Source organism: Mustela lutreola, chromosome 8 (genome assembly GCF_030435805.1).
Source record: "Mustela lutreola isolate mMusLut2 chromosome 8, mMusLut2.pri, whole genome shotgun sequence".
NCBI lineage: Eukaryota > Metazoa > Chordata > Mammalia > Carnivora > Mustelidae > Mustela > Mustela lutreola.
In genome coordinates, this window is record NC_081297.1 from 1,114,052 (window position 1) to 1,141,228 (window position 27,177).

Consider the following 27,177-nt stretch of genomic DNA (forward strand, 5'->3'; position numbering starts at 1 on the left):
GAGATATCACCTTACACCAGTTAGAATGGCCAAAATTAGCAAGACAGGAAACAACATGTGTTGGAGAGGATGTGGAGAAAGGGGAACCCTCTTCCACTGTTGGTGGGAATGCAAGTTGGTGCAGCCTCTTTGGAGAACAGTGTGGAGATTCCTCAAGAAATTAAAAATAGAGCTTCCCTGTGACCCTGCAATTGCACTACTGGGTAGTTATCCCAAAGATACAGATGTAGTGAAAAGAAGGGCCATCTGTACCCTAATGTTTATAGCAGCAATGGCCACAGTCGCCAAACTGTGGAAAGAACCAAGATGCCCTTCAACGGACGAATGGATAAGGAAGCTGTGGTCCATATACACTATGGAGTATGATGCCTCCATCAGAAAGGACGAATCCCCAACTTTTGTAGCAACATGGACGGGACTGGAAGAGATTCTGCTGAGTGAAATAAGTCAAGCAGAGAGAGTCAGTTATCACATGGTTTCACTTACTTGTGGAGCATAACAAATAGCATGGAGGACATGGGGAGTTAGAGAGGAGAAGGCCGTTGGGGGAAATTGGAAGGGGAGGTGAACCATGAGAGACTATGGACTCTGAAAAACAATCTGAGGGGTTTGAAGTGGTGAGGGGGTGGGAGGTCGGGGTACCAGGTGGTGGGTATTATAGAGGGCACGGATTGCATGGAGCACTGGGTGTGGTGCAAAAATAATGAATACTAAAAAGAATGAATACTGTTATGCTAAAAATAAATAAAAAATAAATTAACTAATTAAAAAAAACCGAATTCTCTCAACCTGTTCAGAATAGAAGACGTTTTCTAAAATCTCAGAGTTGGCGAGTAGAGGACGGCCCAGGGACCTGGGAAAAGGCTATGACTGTTGAATCTCTTCAGGTCTACCTAGGAGACAAGCATGACTTCTACTCCAGTTCGTTGCAGGAAGAAGGGGCGTCCGCTCACAGCACTGAATCCACACAGAATAGTGCAGCTCAGAGGAAAACAAAGGACAATCAACAGCCTCCAGAAGCAGAGAAAGAGCCACATTCAGGAACCAAGAAGACAGACCAGGAAGGCTCTGCGCAGGCCAATTTGCACTTCTGGAGATCCTCTGGAGCTAGACCACCCCCAATGCCTCCGGGGGTCATGGGCCAGGCCCAGCGCACACTTGATGCTGCGCTGTTGGAACCCGCGACTAGTCCTGGTCCCTTCTTCCACAAGACACCGCCTACCCAGGACATCCCTTACCCAGGACGACTCCAGCCTGCTTCCTGGACCTCCCATTCCTCTTTCTGACCAGATCGTTCACTTTTCCCTTCAAGGCCATAATATAGAGTGCATTTAACTACTTTGTATTTTTGTTTGTCATGTTTGCTGGGAAACTAGCCCTTGCATCATCTACCCTGATGCAGAATCACTTGCCGCTTTGCATGACATAACTGTGGACTCCGAGCGCCCTCACAGAGTCACGGGGTTAGTGTCCAGGGCAAGGTCCTCACTAAGCCGGCCCGGCTGCTTCAGTGAAGGATTGACCCTGGCACTGCTGCTTTTGTGCAAGTAAGGTAGCACAGCCAAAACCTTGCTTTGGGTTCAGAACTGACCATGGCCCCTCATCTGCATCAGATGGCATGGGGGCACACCCTGAAGACACTAGCTAGTCCATTGTCACCCTGGGGAATTTCTATGGAACAGCCATTGTGTCCAAAGAGGGAACTCAGTAGGAGTGGGGACCATGGCAGTAGGAACTCCTCAGAATCCACCTTGGGGACCACCCGGAACTTTCTCGGGGTTCATTCCATCGTCTTGCATGAATCAATTCATCTAAAAACATTTCCTTGTTTTAGGAATAATAAGCCTCAAAGTTCGATGACATGACCCTCCTGGGTCGTACTGGACATCAGCGGAGGAGCCAGACTGAGCCTGGAGACGGCCTCCACGGGATCCCCCAGAGCGGCTTCAGCTGGAGCCGCGATCACGCATTGATCTTCCCTGCACTCCTCAACTCACGTGGGACTCTTCATGGGGCCTATCTGGGAACAAGGGTCACATCAGGGCCACAGAAACCTCTGACACTGGTTGTAACGAGACTCTGGGATGTCAGTGGAGTCCCAAGCCATAGGCCATCTCAGAGTCTGTCTGTGGACGCGGTTGTAGGGAAACCACATGCTGACAGAGGGTAGAGGAAGATGGAAAATCTAGGGAATGAAGAGTTGCTCATGTCCCATCTGGCCCCACATGAGCCGTGTTGTTCAGCAGTGTAAGCCCCCCAGTACCTCCCAGCAGCTTCACAGAATTCACCCCTACGTTTTGAAGCTGAGCTGACACACGGGTCCCGAGCATCCCGGCCAGTGGGGGCAGCAGGCCGCAGGACACAGTGAAGCCACAGCCCTGAGAGATGGACCGTCGTGGAGCAGTAGCTTTCTCCAGATATATTCTGATACGGTAACAAATTCATTGATAAAACATGGATATTTCTTATTGAAAAGAAAGCCATACTTGTTGAGTTCATAAATATTCATGGAGTATCTACTCAGTGCGGACGGACAGCTCTAGTCCCACCTGGGAGCTTGCAAAGAGCGTGGGATACAATCAATGAACCAACGATAGGACGGAGTGCAGGCTAAGCGCTAAGAGAACCGTCCTATTCAGAGACGCCCACTGAGGAAGCCCACTGAGAAGATGATTTTAGCCAAGACCAGAAAGACAGAGCCAGCAAATTCATCTGTGAGAAGAGTCACAGAACAATTCAATTTTTATTTATTTTGACTATAAAACATAAATATCAAAAAATATTGTCTTAAGTGTTGCTTTGAAACATTTCATTCTCTGTAACTATTTGGGTTACGTGCTAAACTTTACTCACTGTAAAATACTCTAAGAAAATGTCCCACTTAAGCATGGACATCTTGTATTAAAGGCAAATAAATTAACCCTAGCAAGCCCCTAAACCCTCACCCTAACCCAGGACCCTAAATATTAACCCTAAACCTGACCACAAACCTGACCCTAGGTTGAGCTCCAAGGGGTCTTTCCCTAGAGACCGGGCTGGCACCACAGTCCAGGGACTGGAATCACCTGAGCAATTTCAGAGGACTCTGCCTGCCACCCAGAAGGAAACTGGCATTTGGAATTCCGGAAATGATTCAGAGCAGGAGAAATCTGCATGCCCACCTGAGGCCACCCACACATTCAGTGGTCTCCGGACACAAACATGGAGCCTGACACTCACCTTGGTCCATGCCCACAACTCAGCCCTCTGAGAGTCTTGCCACACAGCTGCCAGGCTGAACCTGCCATGACCCTAGGCTCCAATCCTAACGCTAGGTTGGCTTCTTAAAGGACCACACCCAGAGGCCTGGCTCCAAATCCCCAGGGAATGGGGACACCTGAGCAAAGCAAAGGGCTCATCCTACAACAAAGTCAGAAATCATGCCCTCTGGAACTGCAGAAAGGATGTAGAGCAGGAGAAATCTGAATGGCATCTCGAACCATCCCTGCGCATTATACTTTCATACCAGACTGAACACAGAGCCTGGGCCTGATACTCTCCTTAACTCTAGCCCTCAATTCAGATGTCTCTGAAGGTCTCCACACTAAGCAGACAATACCTTCCATGCTCCTGGGACTACCCCTAACTTAGCTGAAGACATAGGTGAAAACACGAACACACCTTTCTACCAAAGGACTTACAAGTGACACATGAAAAAGTGCTCCACAGCAATAGCCATCAGGGAAATACAAATCCAAACCACAGTGAGATCCCACCTTATAACAGCTGGCATGGCTGAAATTATCGAGGCAGGAACAACAGATGTTGGTGAGGACATGGTGACAGGGGAACAGTCTTACACTGCTGGTGGGAATGCACTCTCGTACCACCACTCTGCCACATGTTAATCAAGTTTCTTCCAGAACTTAAAAATAAAGCAACCCTATGACCCCGCAATTACACTACTAGGTATTTACCACAGAGGTACAGATTGTGGGGTGCCTGGGTGGCTCAGAGGGTTAAGCCTCTGCCTTCAGCTAAGGTTGTGATCTCGGGGTCCTGGGATCAAGCTCCACATTGGGCTCTCTGCTCAGGAGAAAGACTGCCCCCCCACCTGCTTCTGATCTCTCTCTTTACAGAAAATACAGATTGAGTGAAAAGAAGTGGCATTTGCCCCCTAATGTTCATTATAGCATTATCCACTCTAGCCAAACTATGGGAAGAGCCCAGATGTCCATGGACAGATGAATGGATAAAGATGATGTGGTTCATATCTACCATGGAATGTTATTCAGCCATCAGAGAGGGTGAAGACAAACCATCACATCCCCTGGATGGAACTGGAGGGTACTATGTGGAGCGAACTAAGGCTATCAGAGAAAGACAATCGGCACATGGGCTCACTCATGTGTGAAATAGGAGAAACACCACAGAGGACCAGAGGGCAAGGGAGGGAACACTGAATGGGAAGTCATCAGAGAGGGAGAAAAACCACGAGAGAGCCTTCATTTCAGAAACGAACTGAGGGCTGCTGGAGGGGAGGTGGATGTGGGACGGTGTAACTGGGCGGTGGGCATTAAGAAGGCACGTGATGCAGTGAGCACTGGGCGGCATACACGTCCGATCTGTTATCGAACGTACATCTGAAACTAATGATGGACTGTAAGTTGACTCATTGAATTGAAGTTAAACAAAAAGAACTCCAACAAACACTCCTAAAAATCTGAACGGAACCACTGAAGATACTGAACAGCCAATGCAATGTTGAGAAGAAACTAAAGCTGGAGGAACCACAATTCCAGATTTCAAGTTGTACGACAGCTGTGGCCATCCTAACAGCATGGCACTGACGCAAAAATGCATGCAGCGCCCTGGGGAGCAGGAGAGAAGCTCAGACATAAACCGCAATTGTGTGGCCAATTAGTCTTCCACAAAGCAGGCAAGAATATCGAAAAGGAAAAGGAAAAGTCTCTACAACAAACGGAGTTGGGAAAACTGGACAGCTATGCCCAGAAGAATGCAATTATTCTGCTTCCTTACATACAGACACAGAAGCTCAGAACAGTTTCAAGACCTCAATGGGAGACCTGAAACCATAAAAATCCTACAAGAGGGCACAGACGGTAACTTCTTGACATGGACCAAAGCCACATTTTTCTAGACTGTCTCCTGAGGCAAAGGAAATATATGCAAAACTAAACTACTGGGACTATCACAATAAAATTTTCTGCACAGCAGAAGAACTAGGAAGAACTAATAATAATAATAACAAGACAACCTACTGAAAGGGAGAAGATATTTGCAAATATCCTGCACAGTGAAGGGACCATGTCCTAAATATGTGGAGTGAATACAACTCAACACCCATAAAACAAACAATCCAGTTAAAAAATAGTCCGAAGACATGAACAGACATTTCTCCAAAGAAGTACAGATGGCCAACAGTCCCATGAAAAGAAGTTCAGCATCACCCAAGCTCAGGAAAATGCAAATCAGAAGTATAATGAGATATTAGCACAGACGTGAGAATGCTCCCGTCCATGGCACAAGGAACGACGGGCGCTGGAGGGATGTGGGGAAAGGGAGCCCTCGTGCACTGCTGGTGGAAAAGCAACGTGCTGCAGCCACTCTGGGCAACAGCATGGAGGGCCCTGCACACGTTACAAACAGAGCTGCCCTGGGGTCCAGCAACCACACTACTGGGCATTTACCCAAAGCATATGAAAACAATAACTCAAAAGCGTACACGCACCCCTGTGTTGCTTGCAACATTATTTACAAGACACAATACGGAAGCAACACAAGTGTCTGCGGATAAAATGATAAATGAGATGACAGATGTGTACACACACGCACGCACGCACACACACACACAGACAGACACAGGAATATTACTCAGCCAGAAAAAGAGTGAAACCTTGCCATTTGCAGGCACACGGATGGATGTAGAGAGGAGTATTCCAAGTGAAATTAGTCAGAGAAAGACAATACCATAGGACGTCACTCTTGCATAGAATTGAAGAAAAACAAACATAAATGAAGGAGAAAAAAGAGACAAACCAAAATACAGATTCTTAATACAGAGAACAAACCGACGGTCAGCAGCCGGGCGGCGGCGGGAGGGACGGGTGAGGCAGATGAAGGGGCCCGAGAGCATCTGTCCTCGGTGAGCCCCGAGTGATACGGAGAGCTACCGACTCACGCGACTGCACCCCTGAAACTCATACAACACCGCATGCTAACTGGCCTGTAATGAAAATAAACAACAAAAAAGATTTTTCTTTCGGTAAGTTATTCAAAAAAGCTTTGGTACACAATGTTCATATCCCCTACTTGAGAGAATTTCCTCCACAATATTCATTCCATCTCGGTCTGGAATTCAAATTTCACTGAATTCTTCTATTTTCCCTATTATCCCTATTATTTCCCTTCTATCTTCCCTATTAGTATTTCCCTATTATCCCAGGCCACAGGAGCCACGGTCCCTTCCGTCCAGGATCAGCACCTATGCATTCACGAGTGTGTAAGCAGAGATAGAAGCCACGGCATAATCCAGAAAGCTAGCACTGTTTCTGTTCTCTCTCTTTTTTTTTTTTAAGATTTTATTTATTTGACAGACAGAGATCACAAGTAGGCAGAGAGGCAGGCAGAAAGAGGAGGAAGCAGGCTCCCCGCTGAGCAGAGAGCCTGATGCAGGGCTTGATCCCAGGACCCTGGGATCATGACCTGAGCCAAAGGCAGAGGCTTTAACCCACTGAGCTACCCAGGCACCCCTGTTTCTGTTTTAGGATGCGGTGGTCACAGAGTGAGGGACAGGTTTCAGAGCAGGTTTGTTCTCTCTCCTGGATCACTAATTCAGTGGTTGTTCCCGGGATCCATCTGGCTAACAGGTTCCCTGTGGACGAGCTTCCAAGCACATCCACTGGAGACACAAAGGCGGACAAGCTAGTGCAGATAGGAAGCAGGTCAAGCACAGACAAGGGTACGATCCCTCCCCTGATCCACAAACTGCCATGGGTGCGGCTATGGGAGACAGAAGCAACGGGAAACCACCAAGCTCACCAGCTGAATGCAGGAGGCACAGGTAAAGGGATCTCGAGATGTGGGGTGCGGAGGCTGCTCTGAGCTTCTTCTGGGAGCTCAGAGGGCAGAAGGCATGAGAAAGAGAAACTGCCTGCACCTGGCTCGTGCCAGCTGCCCACCACCCCTGGCACACATCAGTCTATATAGCTGACACAGCCTGGGCTCAGGATGGGTTGGCTCAATCCCTCAGCAGGTCCCTCGTGGGACTGTTGGCTCCGGGGCTCGGAGGAGGTGAGGGAGGTGGCAGCGAAGGCTCCCCTCCCAGGCCATCGCCTCTTTGAGCAGACAGCCCTGCAGGACAGCTGAAAACTCACTGAGAAGTTCGACAGACAAGCCATGGATGAACGAAGGCATGCAGACACAGAAAACAATGTTGTTATTAAGGTCAGAGCTGTCATCTCAGGAACTGGGGACAGCTTCCCAAAACAGGACTGAGAGGCGGGCAGGCCAGGCTGAAAAGGGAGACGTGGCTCTCCTGATTGGGGACCTGCCGCCTCCTTCCAGGCAGGACATCGTCCTCACCTCACAGGGGACCGATGGAAGTGTTCCATCAGGGGTCTGGCAGTGCTGCCTCATGAGAAGGCTACCCTGGCATCGGGTTGCACAGGGCAGAGGATGAGGGCAACTTGGGGGGAAGGCAACACCCTGGGGGGCCATGGGGCAAGAGCAGAGGCTCATGATCATGAAGATGATGAGAAGCAGGAGGTGGCAGCATGGGAGCCCCTGGCAGGAAAGTGCCACAGGCACAGCGCCCTCAGCTACAGTGACTGGGCGCCTTCTGTGCCAGGCACAGTTCACGTCAGTGGACTCCAGTTTAGTGCTGACCACAACCCTAGGGAGTGTGCACCACCGTCCTCCTCCCCCCGTGCTGCTGCCAGGATCCACAGTCACCAGATCCCGACAGTCTTCATGGAAACTGAGCAGTGGCTCCCACCACACACGGTCCCTCTGGTGGTGGTCTAGTGTGACCCTTGTGCCTGGCCAGAGACTGCTGTCTACCTGTCTCCACACAACTCAACATAGGAGGGTGTCCCTCAATTCCACAGGTTCTGGGGACAGATCCACAGGCCCCACTACCCCACCCACCACCAACCCCCAGTTGGTCACTTGGGACCTCGACTATTGCCATGAAACCCACCATGCTCTGTTTCTGTCACTTCCAACAGAAAGTCGTGTTCTTGTCCCCAAATTTACCATACATCCTGGTTGCTGACTTGGGACCATGCCATGAACCCATATGGGACCTTTCTGTTAGAGAAGGCCACCCTCCACCTCCTAGAAAATGTATCTAAGGAAGTACAAGTCCATCAGGGCTACAGTGTTAGGACACAGCCTGCATGGTAGTAATCAGTAATCTAACAAGAGCTAACCACCCCTGCCCCAGTCTCACAAACCCTGTCCCCATAGACGTCATGGTCTGCCCTCAGAAAATACACCAGCAAAGTAACCTTTAAACTGAAAGCTCCCTTCACGCTCTGGTTCAAATCTTGTCCAACCACAAGAGTATGAAAGTAGAAATCACAAGAAGTACAAGTCACAAGAAGAAAATGGGACAGTCAGAAATATGTGGAAATTCAACAACATGCTAGTGAACAACCAATAGCCAAATAAGAAATCAAAAGAAAATATGAAAGTACTATGAGACAAATGAAAAAGAGAATCTATGAAAAGTTATGGGGTGCAGCCAAAGTAGCTCTAAGGGGGAAGTTCATAGAAATTCAGTTCCTCATCAATCCACCTGAAAGCTCCTCAGTAACCAACCTAATATATATAGGAAAGAAATGGGAAAAATAAAACAAACACAGCCCCAAATCAGTAGATAGAAGGGAATAACAAAATGGAAAGTGGAAATAAATCCAATGGAGACTAAAAAGACAAAATATCAACGAAAATACGAACTGCCTTTTTTGGAAAGATAAACCAAACTGACAAACTTTTACCTAGACTCACCAAGAAAGAGAGAGGGCTCCAATACAATCAGCAAAGAAAGATAATTGATTCCTGTCTCACATCAAAATCCTAGAGGAGAACACAGACAACAACCACTTTGACCTTGGGCACTGCAACTTCTTGCAAGACATGACCCTAAAGGACAGGGAAACATAAGCAAAAATGAACTTCTGGGACTCCATCAAGGTAAAAATCTTTTGCACAGCAAAGGAAACAATTAACAAAACTACAAGGCAACCTACAGAATGGGAGAAGATATTTGCAAATGGCATGACAGATACAAGGTCTGGTATCCAAGATCTACAAAGAACTGCTCAAACTCAACACTCAAGAAACAAAGAATCCACTCAGTAAATGGGCAGAGGACAGGAGGAGACACTTCTCCAAGGAAGACCCGTAAATGGCAAACAGACAATGAAAAAACGCTCCACATCACTTGTCATCAGAGAATTCAAAACCACAATGAGATACCGCCTTCTAACAGTCAGAATGGCTAAAATTAACAAGACAGGAAACAACAACTGTTGGCAAGGATGTGGAGAATAAGGAACCCTCTTAGACGGTCGGTGGGAAAGCAAGCTGACACAGTCACTTTGGAAGACAGCATGGAGGTTCCTCAGAAAGTTAAAAATAGAGCTGCAGGGCACCTGGGTGGCTCAGTTGTTAAGCATCTGCCTTCGGCTCAGGTCATGATCCCAGGGTTCTGGAATCGAGCCCCGCATCAGGCTCTCTGCTCAGCTCTCTGTTCTCCTTCTCTCACTCCCCCTGCTTGTGTTTGATCTCTCACTGTCAAATAAATAAAATCTTTAAAAAAAAAAATAGAGCTTCCCTACAACCCTCCAATTGCACTCCTGGGTAATTACCCCAAAGATACAAATTCAGTGAAAAGAAGGGTCACCTGCTCCCCAAGTTCATAGCGGCAATGTCCACAATAGCCAAACTGTGGGAGGAGCTGAGATGTCCTTCAAGAGAGGAATGGACAAAGAAGATGTGGTCCATGCATACCAAAGAATAGTCTTCAGTCATCAGAGGGGATGCATCCCTACCATTTGCATCAACATGGACAGAACTAGAAGAGGTTATGCTAAGTGAAATTAGTCAAGCGGAGAATGACAATAATCATACTGTGTCACTCACATGTGGAATGCAAGGACTAGCATGGAGGAGCACAGAGGAAGGGAGGGAAAACTGAATGGGAAGAAGTCAGAGAGGGAGACGAACCATGAGAGACTCTTAATCATAGGAAACAAACTGGAGGAGAGTTAAGTTAGGAGAGAGGGTAGTTGGGTGATGCATATTAAGGAGGGGACACGTGATGATGAGCCCTAGGTGTTATATGCAACTAATTAATCATTGACCATTATGTCAAAAACTACCTTGGCTAACTGAATTTAAATTAAAAATGTGAAAAACTTTAAAAAAGTATAGAAACATGAGCTATTACAATGAATAACCAAAAATACAAAGGATCATTAGAGAGTACTGAGTACATAGAGGCTAATACCTTGGACAACATAGAAGAAATGGATAAATTCCTAACAACCTAGAATGAACCATGAAGGAAAAAAAAAATTCTGAACAGACTGATCACTGGTAAAAAGATTGATTCAATAATCAAGTCCTCTCAGGAAACAAATGCCCAAGACCAGACAGTTTCACTGAGGATTTTAGCCAGATGGTAGAAGAATTAATACCAACCCTTCCCAAACTGCTTTTTTAAAAAGGAGAGAAGAGGAGCAACTGGGGGGTTCAGTGGGTTAAGCCTTTGCCTTTGGCTCTGGTCATGATCTCAGGGTCCTGAGATGGAGTCCCGCATCGGGCTCTCTGCTCAGCAGGGAGCCTGCTTCCCCCTCTCTCTCTGCCTGCCTCTCTGCCTACTTGTGGTCTCTCTGTGTCAAATAAATAAACAAAATCTTAAAAAAAAAAAAAGGAGAGAAGGGCATACGTTCAAACTCACTTTATGAAGGCAGCACTACCCTGCTACCAAAACAAGACAAGGACGCTACAAGAAAAGGAAAGGCCACTATCCCCAATGAACAGAGATGCAAAAATCCTCAACAAGTTATCGGCAACATTAATTCAACAACCCATCAGGAGAATCACACAACACGATCCAGTGGGATTTATTGCAGGGACACAGGGATGACTCCACATCTGCACATCCACCAATAGCATGCATCACCTTAACAAAATAAAAGATAAAAATCCTAGGACTGTTACAATAGAGCAGAAAGACACTTGACATGATTCAATACGCATTTATGATAGAGACTCTAAACCATCCGGGTACTGAGGGAACAAACCTCCACCAAACAAAGGCCTATATGAAAAGCCCACAGCTGACGTTATACTCGATGGTAAAATGCTGAAAACTTTCCCACTACCAGCAAGAACACGATAAAGATGCCCATCTCACCACTTTCAATCATCATACTGAAAGCCCTAGCCAAACCATTTAGACGAAAAAAAAAAAATCTAAATAGGAAAAGATGGTCACTATTTGCAGATGACATGATACCATATGCAGAAATCCCTAAAGAGTCCACAAAAAAAAAAACCCAAAACTGTTACAATAAACAAATTCAGTAAAGCCACAGTATACAAAGTCAATATACAGAGACTAGTTACATTTCTTTCTTTTGTATTAATTTGACAGAGAGAGAGTATGCATAGCAAGGGAGCAGAAGAGGGTGGGGGAAAAGGAGACTCCCTGCTGAGCAGGGAGCCAGTGCTGGATCATTCCCAGAAACCCAGGATCGTGACATGACCTGAAGGAAAACACTTGACTGACTGAGCCACCCACGTGCCCCAACTTATATTTCTGTTTACTGATGACCAACTTTCACAAAGAGAAATTAAGAAAGCAATGCTATTGACAATTGCACCATGCAAAAAATAACCTAGGAATAAAAGTAATCAAGAATGAGGAAGACCTGCTATCCTGAACACATGGCAAAAAAGGAAGGAAAATGTGTGCGTAGTGGTAGGTGAATGTATGGGCCAAAGGTTTGGAAGACAACACAAATAAATGCAAGCATACGCCATGCTCATTAACTGGAAGAGTTAATAATGTTCACATCTGCACCATACCGAACACAATCTACACTTGGGATGAAATCCCTACCTGAATTACGATGGCATTATTCAGAGAAATAAAAGACAGTCCTAAAATTTATATGGAATCACCAAAGACCCCGAACACCCAAAGCACTCTGGAGAAAGAAGGAGAGAGAGAGTCCGAGACGGCGGAGGACTAACAGACCTTCATTTCATCCGGCACAAGGAATTTAGCTAGATAGCCATCAAACCATTCTGAACATCTGCAAATTCAAGCGAGAGCCTATAAAAGAATGCCAGCAACTCTACAAATGGAAAAGCAACCACTTTCCACAAGGTAGGACGTACAGCGGAGTGAGTCTAAGCTGATAGTTGGGAAGATAAACCCTGCGGGGAGGAGCCTCTGTCCGCCGGCTACTGCCAGGGCTAGGGGCAGCAGAGCACAAAACCAGAGCTTTTAGAAGTCTGCTCTGGTGAGGGATGTCGCTCTAGCCGCTGGGCAGGGTTGGAACCCTCAATGGGACAGTGTGATCTCAGGATCCTTGCGGTCCCAGGAAGACCAGGGGTGCTTGAGGGCAGCAGAGCTCCCAAGTGAGCTGCAAAGAGTAAGCCCAGGAGCGGGCTCTAAGCTGGAGGCTGCCATCAACTGTGATCCATGGCACAGTCTTGCCACTGCTCTGTGAGAAGGGGCCCAAGAAGCGGCACACCTGGGGAGAGCCCCCTCTCCCCCAGGAGGAGTGGTGTCTAAGCATGCAGTAGGCGTCTGCTGGCTTTGAGACTCCAAACAGGGTCGTGTGCCAGAGACAGATATACCTGGTCTCAGGTCCAGTGAGCACGGAGTGTGGACAGAGACCAGGGAGACATGAAGATTTGACCGCTTTTCTGTGAGGGCGCACTGAGGAGTGGGGCCCGAGCTCTCAGTTCCAGGGTGAGAGATTGGGAAGCTGCCATGTTCACTCTCATCCCAAAAGACTGGGATCATCCCCTGCATATTTGCAGACCACGATGCTTTGAAAATGGAACTCGATCGGAAGAGGAAAGGTGGAAACAACTCAAATACATGCAGGCCAGAGAGCATCCTGAAAGAATGAATGGGTCAACCAGTCAATTCATAATGAATTTTTAAAATTCATGGAAATACAAGGGAATGAAAACACAACCATTCAATATCTTTGGGATGCAGCAAAGGTGGTCCTAAGAGGGAAGTATATCACACTACAAGCCTTTCTCAAGAACCAAGCAAGGTCTCAAATACACAACCTAACCCTACACCTAAAGGAGCTGGAGGAAGAGGAGCATATCAAACCTACACCCAGAAGGAGAACAGAAATAATAAAGATTAGAGCAGAAATCAATGAAGTAGAAACCAAAAGAACAGTAGAACAAATCAATGGAACTAGGAGATGTTTCTTTGAAAGAATTAGCAAGATTGATACAACCCTGGCCAGACATCTCCAAAAAGAAAGAGAAAGGACCCAAATCAATAAAATCATGAACCAAGGAGAGATCACACCCAACACTAAACAAATACAAACGATTAAAAGAACATAGGATGGAAAGTCTATGTCAACAAATCAGGCAGTCTCCAAGAAATGGATGCATTCCCACAAACATAGAAACTATCAAAACTGAACTGGGAAGAAAAGGAAACCTGAGGAGACCCATAACCAGCAACGAAATTGAAGCAGTATCAAAATCCCACAGGAAACAAGAGCCCAGCTCCAGATGGCTTCCCAGAGGAATTCTACCAAACATTTAAAGAAGATTTCACACCTATTCTTCTGAAAGTCCCAAAAAATAGAAATGGAGGGAAAAGAACCAACCCTTTTCAAGTCCAGCATTACCTTGATCCCAAAACCAGACAAAGGCCCCACCCAAAAGGAGAATTACAAACCACTATCCTTGATGTATATGGATGCAAAAATTCTCACCAACATAATAACCAATAGGATCCAAAAGCCCATTAAAAGGATGATTCCCCGTGACCAAATCAAATTTATGCCTGGGCTGCAAGGGTGGTTCGACAACCACAAATCAATGCATGGAATCCACTACCTTAATAGACGAAAGAACAAGAACCATAGGATCCTCTCAATAGATGCAAAAAAAGCATTTGGCAAATTAAAGCATCCTTTCTTGATCAAAACTCTTCAGCATGTAAGGATAGAGGGTACATACCTCCACATCATAAAGGTCATTGATGGGAAGCCCACAACGAATAACATTCCCAATGGGGGAAAAACTGAGAGCTTTTCCCTTCATTTCAGGAACACGACAGGGATGCTCATTCTCATCACTATTGTTCAGCGTAGTTCTAGGATTCCTAGACTCAACCATCAGACAACAAAAGGAAACAAAAGGCATCTGAATCGGCAAAGAAGAATTCAAACTCTCACGCTTTGCAGACAGTAGGAGACTTTCTGTGGAAAACCCAAAAGACTCAACCCCCAAAACTGCAAGAACTCATCCAGGAATTCCATAAAGTGGCAGAATATAAAATCAATGCACAGAAATCACTTGCAGTTGTCTAGAGCAACAATGAGATCAGGAGAAAGTAAGGAGTCCATCCTATGTGTAATTTCACAACAAATTGTAAGATACTTAGGAATCCATCTAACTGACGAGCCCCACATCAGGCTCTCTGCTCCACAAGGAGCCAATTTTCTCCTCTCTCTCTGCCTGCCTTTCTGCCTACTTGTGATCTCCATCAAATAAATAAATAATTTTTTTTAAACCTCTTCATAGTATAGGGATAGAGGTAACTTCCTCAACCTCATAAAATCTATCTATGAAAAACCCACAGTGAATATCATTCTCAATGGAGAAAAGCTAACAGCCTTCCCTTTGAGATCAGGAACACGACAAGGATGCCCACTCTCACCACTGTTGTTCAATATAGTACTAGAAGTCCCAGCGACAGCAATCAGAAAACAAAAAGAAATAAAAGGTATCAAATTGGCAAAGAAGAAGTCAAACTCTCTCTCTTCAGAGATGACATGATACTTTATATGAAAAACCCAAGAGACTCCACCCCCAAACTACTAGAACTCATACAGCAATTCAGTAATGTGACAGGATACAGAATCAATGCACAGAAATCAGCTGATTTAGTAAACATAAACAATGAAAATATAGAAAGAGAAATTAGAGAATTGATTCCATTTACTATGGCACCAAGAACCATAAGATAACTTGGAATAAACCTAACCAAGGAGGTAAAGGATCTGTACTTGAAGAACTAAAGAACGCTCATGAAAGAAATTGAAGAAGACACAAAATGATGGAAAATCATTCCATGCTCATGGGTCAGAATAAACAGTGTGAAAATGTCTATGCTTCCCAGGGCAATCTACACTTTCAATGCCATCCCGGTCAAAATACCATTGACATTTTTCATGGAGCTGGAACAAACAATCCTAAAATTGATATGGAACCAGAAAAGACCCCAAATCACCAGGGGAACGTTGAAAAAAGAAAACCAAAGCTGGGTGCAACATGTTGCCAACATCAAGCACTATTACAAAGCTGTGATCATCAAGACAATATGGTCCTGGCACAAAAACTGACACATAGACCAATGGAATAGAATAAAGAACCCAGAAATGGACCCTCAACTCTATGGTCAACTCACCTGCAGCAAGGCAGGAAAGAATAGTCAATGGAAAAAAGACAGTCTCTTCAATAAGTGGTGCTGGGAGAATTGGACAGCCACATGCAGAAAAATGAAACTGGACCATTCTCTGACTCCATACACAAAGATAGACTCAAATTGGATGAAAGACCTCAATGTGAGATGGGAATCCATCCTAGAGGAGAACACAAGCAGTAGCCTCTGTGACCTCAGCCACAGCAACTTCTTGCTAGACATTCCTTCAAAAGCAAGGGGAAAAAGGCAAAAATGAACTAGTGGAACTTCCAAAAGAAGTTCCTCAAGCTTTTGCACAGCTAAGGAAACAGTTAAGAAAACAAAGAGACAACTCGCAGAATGGGAGAAGATATTTGTAAATGAAATTACAGATAAAGGGCTGGTATCCAAGATCAATATAGAACTTCTCAAACTCAACACCCAAAAAACAGATAATCATGTCAAAAAATGGGCAGAAGACAGGAACAGACACTTCTCCAAAGAAGACATACAAATGGCTAACAGACACATGAAAAAATTTTCATCATTAGCCATCAGGGAAATTCAAATCAAAACCACATTGAGATACCACCTTATACCAGTTAGAATGGCCAAAATTAACAAGACAAGAAACAACAAGTGCTAGAGAGGATGTGGATAAAGGGGAACCCACTTAACATTGTTGGTGGGAATGCAAGTTGGTGCAGCCACTTTGGAAAACAGTGTGGAGATTCCTTAAGAAATTAAAAATAGAACTTCCCTATGACCCTGCTATTGCATTACTGGGTATTTACACCAAAGATACAGATGGAGTGAAAGGAAGGGCCATATGTCCCCCAATGTTCATAGCACCAATGGCCACAGTTGCCAAACTGTGGAAAGAGCCAAAATGCCCTTTGGCAGACGAATGGATGAAGATGTGGTCCATATGTACAATGAAGTATGATGCCTCCCTCAGAAAGGAGGAATACCCAACTTTTGTGTCAACGTGGACAGGACTGGAGGAGATGATGCTGAGTGAAATAAGTCAAGCAGAGAGAGTCAATTATCATATGGTTTCACTTACTTGTGGAGCATAAGGAATATCATGGAGGACATTAGGAAAATGAAAGGAAAAGTGAATGGGGGGGGGAAACAGAGGGGGAGATGAACCATGAGATACTGTGGACTCTGAGGAACAAACTGAGGGTTTTGGAGGGGAGTGGGTAGAGGGGATCGTTGATCCTAGTGGTGGGTGTTATGGAGGGTACGGGTTGCATGGAGCACTGGATGTGGTATATAAACAATGAATCTTGGAACACTAAACAATTGAATTACATTTTAAAAAGGAAAGAGAGAAAGAAGCTTGTTGAGGGGGTAGAAGTTCAGAGTTCTCCTGGACACAAACACCAGCAAGTCCCCTGAGACAGGCGCCTTCCCAGGCAGACGGAACACAGACGATCTCCTTCCCCGGCAACCTGCTCCTTCACCGGGCTCAGAACAACCCAGAAGAGCCGGGAGTTACCTCGCTTCCTCCTTTCTCCCAGTTGCCTGTGCGCCGCTTCCCACCGAGCGCCCTGCTGGGAGGAGCACAGGAGCCGCCCGCAGGAAGCCCGTTTCCTACCCGTCTGCCGCAGGAGGGCCGGCTGGGAGCAGAGCCCCGGCCCTGGAGCAACCTGGCCTGCGCGTCCAGAGCGAAGGCCGCCACCATGGCTCCCGACGCCCCCGGCCAGGCCCACGCCTGCGGACTCGGGGACTCCCGACGCCCGGAGACGGCTCTCCTCCCCCGGCGCGGCGCGGCTCGCAGAGAAGCCGCCTCCGGCCTCGGAAACGTGCTCGTCGTCAGCTCTGGAACCCCCTGGGCTTGTCCACACCGGCCCGCCCAGGGGTGCCTCCCAGAGCATTCCTCCAGTGCCCGAGGGCTTCGAGCCACCTTCAGGCTGCCCTTCAAAAGGCAGGAACGGGTGCCTCTGGGCAGAGCAGCCGAGCGGCTCTGTGTGCGGGAAACTCGGACCGCATCCGCATCCTCCCTCGGACACCAACACTTCCCAGTCCGGCGCCAGACCCTCACTCACTGGGCCCGCAGCGGCACGCCCGCAGGAGCACGGCTCTCAAGTCTCCAGTGTCCCGTTTCTTCACATCAGAAACCAAGCCCCAGACACCACTCCACTTTCCCCTCGGAGAAGGAGGGAGAAGAGAGAAGGAAGCGCTCCGCGTGCACAGCTCACTTCTATCCAAGTAGAACCCCGCGGCGGGCCGCCCCGCACCGCCCATACTCGCGAGAGGGGCCACAAGTTCAGTCCTCATAGGTGTCTGACCTTGTGTTTCTCCTTCTGGTATTTGGATCTCGAAGCCAATGTCTATATTGCTTAAAATAACAAGAATAAAGATGACGTGGTCACGTAAAGGTCTGGGTCTCCGTAACCAGACAACACGGCTCTGGTTCAGATGAGGATGAAGACACAACCTCTTCGCAGGAAGCAAAGTCCAGACCCTCAGGGATCCTGACACGCCTCACCGCCAATGGGTTCCTTTGCTCCATGGAGTTGTCTGAGTGCAAAGGATGCAGGCGCCCTCCAGGGTTCATTCTGTGTTCTTCATAAATTCCCCAGTTCTAGTCACGAGGGACTCACTGGGTCAGGTTTCAGGGCCCAGGACGGGCCACCAGGTGAGCAGCCACCCGCCCCCCCAGGGAGGGGAGATTTTCTCTGGGAGCACAACGAGTCACTCCCCGAACTACTCAATAACCTACACTCCTCCTCCATTTCTCCCCCTCACCAAGGGGGCACTGTGCCCTGTTACAGCTCTGAGGCTGTGCTTTACTTTATTTTTTTTTAGTTTTTATTTATTTATTTTTATTTCTTTTCAGTGAACCTGCTCTGAGACCTGAATCTTTCACTGCAGCTTCCTGAGAACTCCCTGTGCAACGAAATACCATAGCCTATGACAGGGGGTTTTAAAACTATTATTTACAGAACAATAAAGCCCAAATCACCTCGCTTTATTTGCTCTTCATTATGTAGAATAGTTTCTGTGTAAAAAGCCTTTCCATAGATGCTACCTGCCAGCAACTTCTTAAGGAGGAAACAGAAACTCTGTGGGACAACTGACTCACCCAGCATCAGGCAAACAGTTCCAGAACTCACCCCAGGGCTCCTGACCTCCGCCAAGCCCCTTGAAGCCACCAGCGTGCCTCTATCCAGGAGAATTCCCAAAGCCTCTCCTTCTTGATGAAGTCCCAGAACCTAAGTCAGGTTCGGTGGGGTGAGGAGGTTCGGAGCCAACGACTAAAGAAAGAATTCTTAAGACGTCGTTGGTGCAAAAGGTGATTTATTAGAGCACGGGGACAGGGCCCGTGGGCAGGCAGAGATGCGGCTGCCCCGGTTAATTCCATTTGTCATCCAAGCAAAACTTTAAAAAACTTTCAGGTTACCAAAGACTTTGAAAGTTACTTCAGCAATTACCCATTAGGACTTTGAGACAACAATTAGCCATCAGTTTCGTCATTTCTTTGCTAACAAATTTTAACAAATAACATGAGCTTATTTGACCTTTAGTAAACTTCGATAGAATAAAGCTTCACATTTACTGCTGTTAACTTCAAAGATGCATCTATCTTAATTAAACCAACAAACTTAACTTAGTTCCAATACTGATTTACGTTCCACCTGGGCCCACTCCACTTTGAATGTTTACCTGAGACATGCGTGGGAAGATCTGGAGTGGGGGTGTTAGGTCCAGGGGGTACTCTTCTTGCTCCTTGACAGTGAAGAGAGAAGGAGCCGTGGTGCATGATCTAGAGGCCAGTCATGCAGGCTGCACGCGCGTTGGTACAGAAACACAATAAGGGGGAAACAGAAGAAACAAAGCGCTGCCAGGAGGCAGAGAAAAGATTCCCGGTTTTAGAGCTCACAAGCCCCAACAGAAGAGCAGACGCCATGCTTTCCCACCAGCAAGGGGGAAGGGATTAGGCAGTCCAAGTCAGGCCAGAGAACACAGAGAGAGTTTCGGCAGCTGCTTGGGAATATTCCTTATGGTCTCTGTCTCGAGTTATACCAACCCCAGTTGGCTCCAGTTATAGCCATTAACACGGGAAGTGAGTGAGGGAAAAGCCCCCACATCTATTAAGAGAAACAGAGAAATAAAGCCAGAGTCCCCTTTGCTAGGGATGGCCCAGCAACCTGGGTTTACTAGAAGAAGGCTTATTTACGTAATTATCATCGAATATGTCAGGAGAAAGTTTACAGCTGACTCATTTGGGCAAACACATTCCACAAAAGCCCCTTAGTCTGGGGTCCTGGTGTAGAGCAATGAAGGCTTAGGTATGAGCAGTGAAGGTATCCTAGGTCCATTTGCCCTGCTTCCTGCAGAGGAGATCTAACTGATAGATCCCACTGAGGCCATGCAGTGTTACAGGAACTCGGTCCTTTCCTAAGTTTTGCAATCCAAATTATTTCCAGTGGGTTAAAAGGCACCCCAAGGTAGAGTCCTTGGGAACTGAGGAAGCCTACTGAGGCCATGCTTCCAGAAAAGTAAAGAAGGTCCATTACCAAATCCCCCCTGACTCCTGGGTAGCGTCCCACACAGGTTATGTCAGAGGTTTTAGGTGTCAAAAGCGACCTGAGGCGTCCCTCAAGATACGCTATTGATCACCATCCTGCCTTCCCCAGAAGACATTCCTGCCGTAAGAGGCCCTGGAGGGGTGCCGGCGTCCCTCCACTTCCCCATCGCATCCTAGGCTACAGATGGGAGCCTGGTGAATGGACTAAAATGCTTGTGCCATGCTATCGTCTGTCCTGAAGACTGCATACTGTTTTGCCATATTAACCCACAAAAACGCTAGAGAAGTTTTGGCAAGGGAAATTACTCACTTTCATAGCTTTAGGCGGTTTGCAGAAGACACTGACGAGAAACAGAAAAGACTGAAATCCATCATGGTCTATGCGACATTCCAACACATGTGGCCCTTGCAGCCAACTTCCCTAGGAAACGGTCCCCGGTTGCACTTTAATTCAATCGGGTACTGGTTTCGGCCGGCTCCCAGTGGAGGTCCCGCGGCCAGAAGTGGCTAGACCGGGCATGTGGAGGGGATCACATTAGATCAATCAGGAGGAAACCTCACACGGGAGTCTTAAGATTGGCAGCCGTCCTGGTGACTTAGTTGGCTGTCCCGTCCCCAAGAGAGACAACTTTCTATAAGAACAGGAATAAAGAGAGGCCATCAAGTTTCTGGGTCTTATTGCCATTCCGGCCAGGGTACTAGCTTACAGCCAAAAGGCAGACGTTCTCCTCCCCATAGAGTAGCCACGGGCTAGAGGATTACAGCCTGAGCAATTGACATGCAAGTGTTCCAATAAGACCATACTCCTTGAAAAGCCTGGAATGAGCGTACAGGAAAAGGAGAGAAAGTACTCACCAATTTTGCACCGAAGCTCAGAGTCCAAATGTAAAGACTCACAAACCTCCTGGCTGGCTCGCCAAAAATGATGAAGTCCCAGAACCTAAGTCAGGTTCGGTGGGGTGAGGAGGTTCGGAGCCGACGACTAAAGAAAGAATTCTTAAGACGTCGTTGGTGCGAAAGGTGATTTATTAGAGCACGGGGACAGGGCCCGTGGGCAGGCGGAGATGCGTCTGCCCCGGGTTGTGAGGGGTGGTTGGTTATATACACAGGAGTTGGGTAGGTGAGGACAAAGGGGTGTTCAGAAGGGCTATTGGGGCAAAGAATACTATCAGGATATCGAAGGCTTAGTTGCTATCAAGTAAAGACAATTGGAAGTCTGGTGGAATGTTACATTCCTGCTATCAAGCATCCTTGTTAATGATATTTAGGTTTATCTCAGCAAGTTAACTATTTATCATTTTATGGCAGTCAGGGGTGCCTGAGGAATGCTACACCTATGGAGGGGAGCGGATGAAGGGGGGGGGTTGCAAGGCGCCAGCTCTTGCTTTGTCCTCAGCCAGCCTCCTGCTCCCTCATCATTCTGACTCCACCACAAAGGAAACTGCAGAGAAAATACAGCACGTCCAAATAGCTAGACAATACACTGAGTCAAACTAGAAAGTCAAGCTTTCCTTTTAAATGGTAAATGTCTACTTTGAATAATTTTTAATCTTCCCTTGACCCTAATTGTAACTCTTTTGATGAAAAGACTAATCAATTATGAAACTTCACCTTTGAAAAATGACATCATCAAAGTCTGCATCTGACCACAAACAGCCACCTCACTGTAGATGCCGGCCATTCCCCACAGCCTAGGACCCATGGAATCAACACTGTTCGATGAAGGAATGCATTCTAGGTTCCAAACACACACCGAGTCCATCTCATCTTCCCTTTCAAATCCAAGGGATTGCCTAGGAAAGAGATGTTCCAAACACCTCTGTGAGCCAGAAATAAACAGAGACAACAAGATCCCCTGCCAGGTGCTCCCTTCGGGAAAACTCAGGACCCCTGGAGCCCCTCTAGATTGCTGACCACTGCTTTAGTGAGACTTTGTGGCTCCACTGGAGACAAGAGAAAGCCCAGGAGGTTTGGGGTGAAAGAGAGCTTCTACCTCCCATCCGGACATGAATATGGCATTGCGACGAACGTATCTGCTGCCTTCTTGGAACGCCAACATCCTGAGACAAGATGCATGACTGACTCAGATGCTGATTCAAAAACTTCGGGCCTCATGGAGCCAGAGTGGAGAAGTGCTGTCAGGTGTGGATAAGCAGGCACCTCTGACCTAAGGCCGGCACACCTGCTCCAATTCCTGGGAGGAGAGACGCACACCTGTTTCTTAAACAGTTATTAGCTTCGCTCTAAGTTCAACCAAAGCCATTGTCCTTTTTGGAGAAGTGAAGTCACTCTTCCAAAAAAACACCCAACTCATTGCTTCCTTATGCAACTTGAGTCCAGTCTGGTCCGCCCCCCTACCCCCACCCCTGGGCTCTGAGACCTGCACGGGGAGGCCATTACCACCAAACTTAGAGACAAAGGGCACAATGAATCTTGGGGATGGTTCTGTGCCGGTGCCTGAGGGGAGAGAAACCTGGAAGATCCTCCCACAGGATCCTGGCAGACCATTATCACCATCCCCCACGGACAGGGAGCACAGTGCTGAAGCTGGGGGGGTGGCTCTGGGGCTTGTTACCGTCACGCCTGTGCCTGGGGGGCAGGAACCTGGAGGACCTTCCTGACAGACCCTGACAGCCCATTACCACCTTCCCAGGGGACACAGGAAACAATGCTGAAGTCGGGGGTGGCTCTGGGGCTTGTTAGCGCCACACCTGTGCCTGAGGGAAAAAGTGACACCCTGCTGAACTCCGGTGCTGCTCAAGGCCCATTACCTGCACTGTGCCAGGGAACGGGGCACCCCCTGAAGTTGGGGACCGTGAGCTGTCTCTGCATGCACTCTTCCTGGGGAACACGGAAAACCCTGAAATGTCCGCAACCCATCCCACAAAAGCTTGGGTGAGGGGGCGCCCTGGAGTTCAGGGATCCGGGGGATGCGGCCAGTTGATGCGTATCAGGCAGAAGAAATTTTCAAGGGAAAAAGAAAACTCAGATGTCCCCACAGTGAACTCCGTTGATGTGCCCTTCGAGGACCCTGCCTCCCACCCAGGGCGCACACTAGCCCCAGACCCCACCCCACCACACCGCACGCACTCACCGGGCCAGGGTCCCTCAGAGCCCGCCTTGGCTGGTCCCCCTTCTTCAGCCCTGCGCAGCTCCGGAGGCGCCCGCAGAGAGGGAGCTCCACCCCCCACACGGTAATTGGCCGAGGAGGGTTGTGCCCCGAGCCCATTGGATGGCGGCGGTACCCGGCTGCCCTTACACCCGCCTCCTCACGACGGCAGGTGGTCCCCACTGCGCCTCCTCGCCCCCACCCCTGGCTCTGCGCGGCAGGCACTGGCGGGTCGCGGGCAGGGCCCTCAGACAGCCGGCCCCATCCACGGACCCCCAGGACTGCAGACCACCCCAGAGCCCGGCCCCTTCCCTTCCCGCCGCGGCCCTGTCTGCGGAGCAGTTCCTGGCTCCCAGCAAGTTCAGCTGCTCTCAGACCCTCCCAGGCTGGGGCTTTGGGAAATGCGACGGTTTCCCCCATTTCCAACGCAGTTTTAAGACCCAAAAAGTAATGCTCTAAGCGGGAGGAGCTTCACCTTGTGGTCTCACCCATGGAGTGGAGAGTGCTTCTCAGCCCTTCCGAGCATCCTTCTAGGATGAGCCCATTTGTGCTGGAAAATACACACACGCTCGGTTCTGCAGGGAAGCTCCAGGATGAAGGAGAACAGCCGCCCTTCTGCGCTGTTGGAGGTGTGGCCCAGGAACACTGGTTTTTCACTTAAAAAGAAAGCATATCATCGACTCTAAAGGGACAAGCTTTCTTAAACATTTTAGAGAAAAAGAGAGATTTATTCAGAACCAAGGCAAGACAGCTGCCTGGGAGACACAATCTTCACAAGGAAGGGAGTGCTCCGGGGGGAGGAACATTAGGGCAGGTTTCTATATTCGCTCTGTTTTGTTTTACATACAGACTTACACATCATCAGGAGGAAGCACATTCTAGAAAGTTACAGACTTTTTCTTGTGTTTCCAGTATGTACATGACCGTATGACATTAATCGTATGGGAGCGGGAGAGGTTCTTTCATTTTTTTTTTCTTCTCTTTATGTTTGCAATGGCATTTTTGGATTATCTTTTTCTTCTGGAAGCAGATATACAACATGGGCTTGGAGCAGAAATAGGGCCCATGCTCTGAGGTTTTGCCCAGTCATTTTGAGTTTGGTGAAATGGTAAAGGATAGCTTCCCTGTCAGCCCAGGATCTAGGTCCATGGATGGTAAAAAACAGAAATTTCCACTCTCATTCTAATTACTACTAAAGAGAGGAACTTGAGACAAAAGCACCTTTAAAAACAGTACCAAGAAATAAAAATGATGCCTACAGAAGTGTACCTGTTCCATGGTCAACACAGGCCACAGACACTGGGCTCCTTCCCTGCTCCTGACCACATCTCTGAAGCACACAGATAATTTCAAGTCCGAATTTTAGAACCTCCCAGTATCTTAGAGATGTCTGGCACCATTCCCTTGGACTACAGAATAAAACAGAGTAGCTCATTGTCTCAACACTAACTTAAACATGAAGCCCCCCTAAAGCTTGGATACACCGTCTTAGTTCTTTCCCTGCAGATTTTGACTAATGGAAGTCATAGTCATACCATGTAAACACTACGATGGTTGGCAAGTAAGTAATCGTTGGTACGGGAGTATTTTAGCAATGTTTATAAACATTGTCTCACTTTGTAGAAGGCAGCTGAGCTGTGTTTTAAAAATACTTCAGACCTGTTTTTTTTTTAAGATTTTATGTATTTATTTGACAGTGAGAGAGGGAACACAGACAAAGGGAGAGGGAGAGGGGGAAACAGGGCCCTGCCAAGCAGGGAGCCTGCCATGGGGCTCAATTCCAGGACGCTGGGATCATGACCTGAGCTGAAGGCAGACGCCTAACAACTGAGCCACCCAGGGGCCCCTATTTCCGACCTGTCTTACAGCAGACTCTGAAAATACCAGATCCTGAATCAATTTTAGAAAGATAGTTCTTTCAGTAATTTTAATGTCATTTTAATAGAAATTTAATTATTAATTTATCAACTTAATATCATTTTAATATTATATTATATATTATATAAATACAATTACTAGATTAGTATATAATAATTATATTAATGTTACATTAACAATATGTGATATATGATATATAGAATATAATATATAGAATATAATATCAATTATAATGTCCCTATTCCTAGGAATCATTGGGTATCTTACTCAGAGGTCCTCCACTGAGATAATTATCATAATGATCATGATAGGCAGAGGTAAAAAGTCCAACAAAATCTGCTCCACTTGGCCACACAAGAAAATCCTGAGACCTGACATGTTTCCTGACCCAGAATACCAGAGATAAGAGGGAAATACTACCACGTATGGAATAACAAGGGATTTGGAGTTAGTCTGGGGATCCCACGTAGGTTTCTGACACTCAAATCCTCTGTGACTCGAATCATCTCTGAGCCCCTGTCTAACCATCTAGAAAATGCGACTGATAATATTTACATCATAGTTTGGATGTTTACGAGGGAGAATCCCACAAAGAGCCGGTGCGCTGGCTCTCCAGACAGGTGCTCAGGAAGCCATGATGGCTATTTCAGTCTATTGCTTTTCCAGAAGAAAGAGCACATGTTGAACCCGTATTTCTAATAGATGAATCCCAAGATGATTTTCAACCCCTAAAGAAGGAAGCTGCTATTGTGCCATATCTGACTCAGAAAGCGTGCTGTTGCACTAGTGAGGACAATACAATAGCGCCATCATCACTAGGGCTGTGCAGCTTCCCATTTCCACACGGCCATGTTGTCCCACTTGGCTCAGGGCCACCAGAAAGGGCGGCTCTGGGGAGACCACAGGCCAAGGCTGCCAGGTGTGGCTGGGGCAGGCAGAACTCTGACCTAAGGCTTAACCCCTGTCTAGCTAATCGCACTGCTCTTCACAGACAGAGTGGGATTGTCTGCGAGCTCGGAGGCAGGAAAGGTGGAGGATTTCCCTCTCTCTCCCGTAGGATATGCAGCAAAGTTACATTTAATTTTCAGACATTGAGGGACTTCCTGGTTTCTTTTCATTACGACTATGGCTCAATTCCCCTGTGGTCTAAGAATATAACCTAGTTAATTTCAGGCTTTAAACTGCGTAGACTTGCTTCATGGCCCAACATTTCATCTACTTGGGGAAATATCCTAGGACCACTTGAAAATAATGTATTCTGCACTAACTACGTAATGTTCCATATATGCCAATTACATCACATTAGTTACCAATGTTTTGTCTACTTTTCTGTCAGATATGGAGAAAGGTATATTAAAATCTTCAAGTGAGGGGCACCTGGGTGGCTCAGTGGGTTAAAGCTTCTGCCTTCGGTTCAGGTCATGATCTCAGGGTCCTGGGATCAAACCCCACATCGGGCTCTCTACTTGGCAGGGAGCCTGCTTCCTCCTCTCTCTCTGCCTAACTCTCTGCCTACTTATGATCTCTGTCTGTCAAATAAATAAATAAAATCTTTTTTTTTTTTAATCTTCAAGTGAGGGGCACCTGGGTGGCTCGGTGGGTTAAGCCTCTGCCTTCAGCTCAGGTCATAATCTCAGGGTCCTGGGATCAAGCCCCAAATCAGGTTCTCTGCACAGCAGGGGGCCTGCTTCCCCACCTCCTCCCTCTCTGCCTGCCTCTCTGCCTACTTGTAATCTCTGTCTATCACATAAAAAATCTTTAAAAAAAAAAAAAGAAAAACTTCAAAGGATGCTACTCTAATCAACATTGCATTGGAGAATCTACCAAGTACTATAAGGCAAGAGAAACAAAAAGAATAAGAATTGAGGGGATAATTCTGACTATTCACAGATAATATGAGGGTGTACATAGAAAATCAAATTAGTTTATAGGGGCGCCTGGGTGGCTCAGTGGGTT

General features: G+C 47.1%; 2 long non-coding RNA genes across 3 annotated transcripts in view; both read right to left on the minus strand.

The window, feature by feature from the left end:
* LOC131838024 (uncharacterized) overlaps positions 1-19,989 on the minus strand; it is a 76,599-nt gene extending 56,610 nt beyond the window's left edge. The window contains exon 1 of the long non-coding RNA XR_009356415.1: positions 18,820-19,989. This is a non-coding gene — a long non-coding RNA (uncharacterized LOC131838024). The remainder of the gene's footprint in view (positions 1-18,819) is intronic.
* A 1,089-nt stretch (positions 19,990-21,078) lies between these two features.
* On the minus strand, positions 21,079-23,401 carry LOC131838023 (uncharacterized). 2 transcript variants are annotated; one of them, XR_009356414.1, is made up of 4 exons: positions 23,329-23,401; positions 22,228-22,428; positions 21,846-22,027; positions 21,079-21,675 (listed from the first exon to the last, which is right to left on the minus strand). It is a non-coding gene; the product is annotated as an uncharacterized LOC131838023 (long non-coding RNA). The 2 variants fall into 2 exon arrangements; XR_009356413.1 differs by having other exon boundaries at positions 21,079-22,027.
* Positions 23,402-27,177: the final 3,776 nt, after the last annotated feature.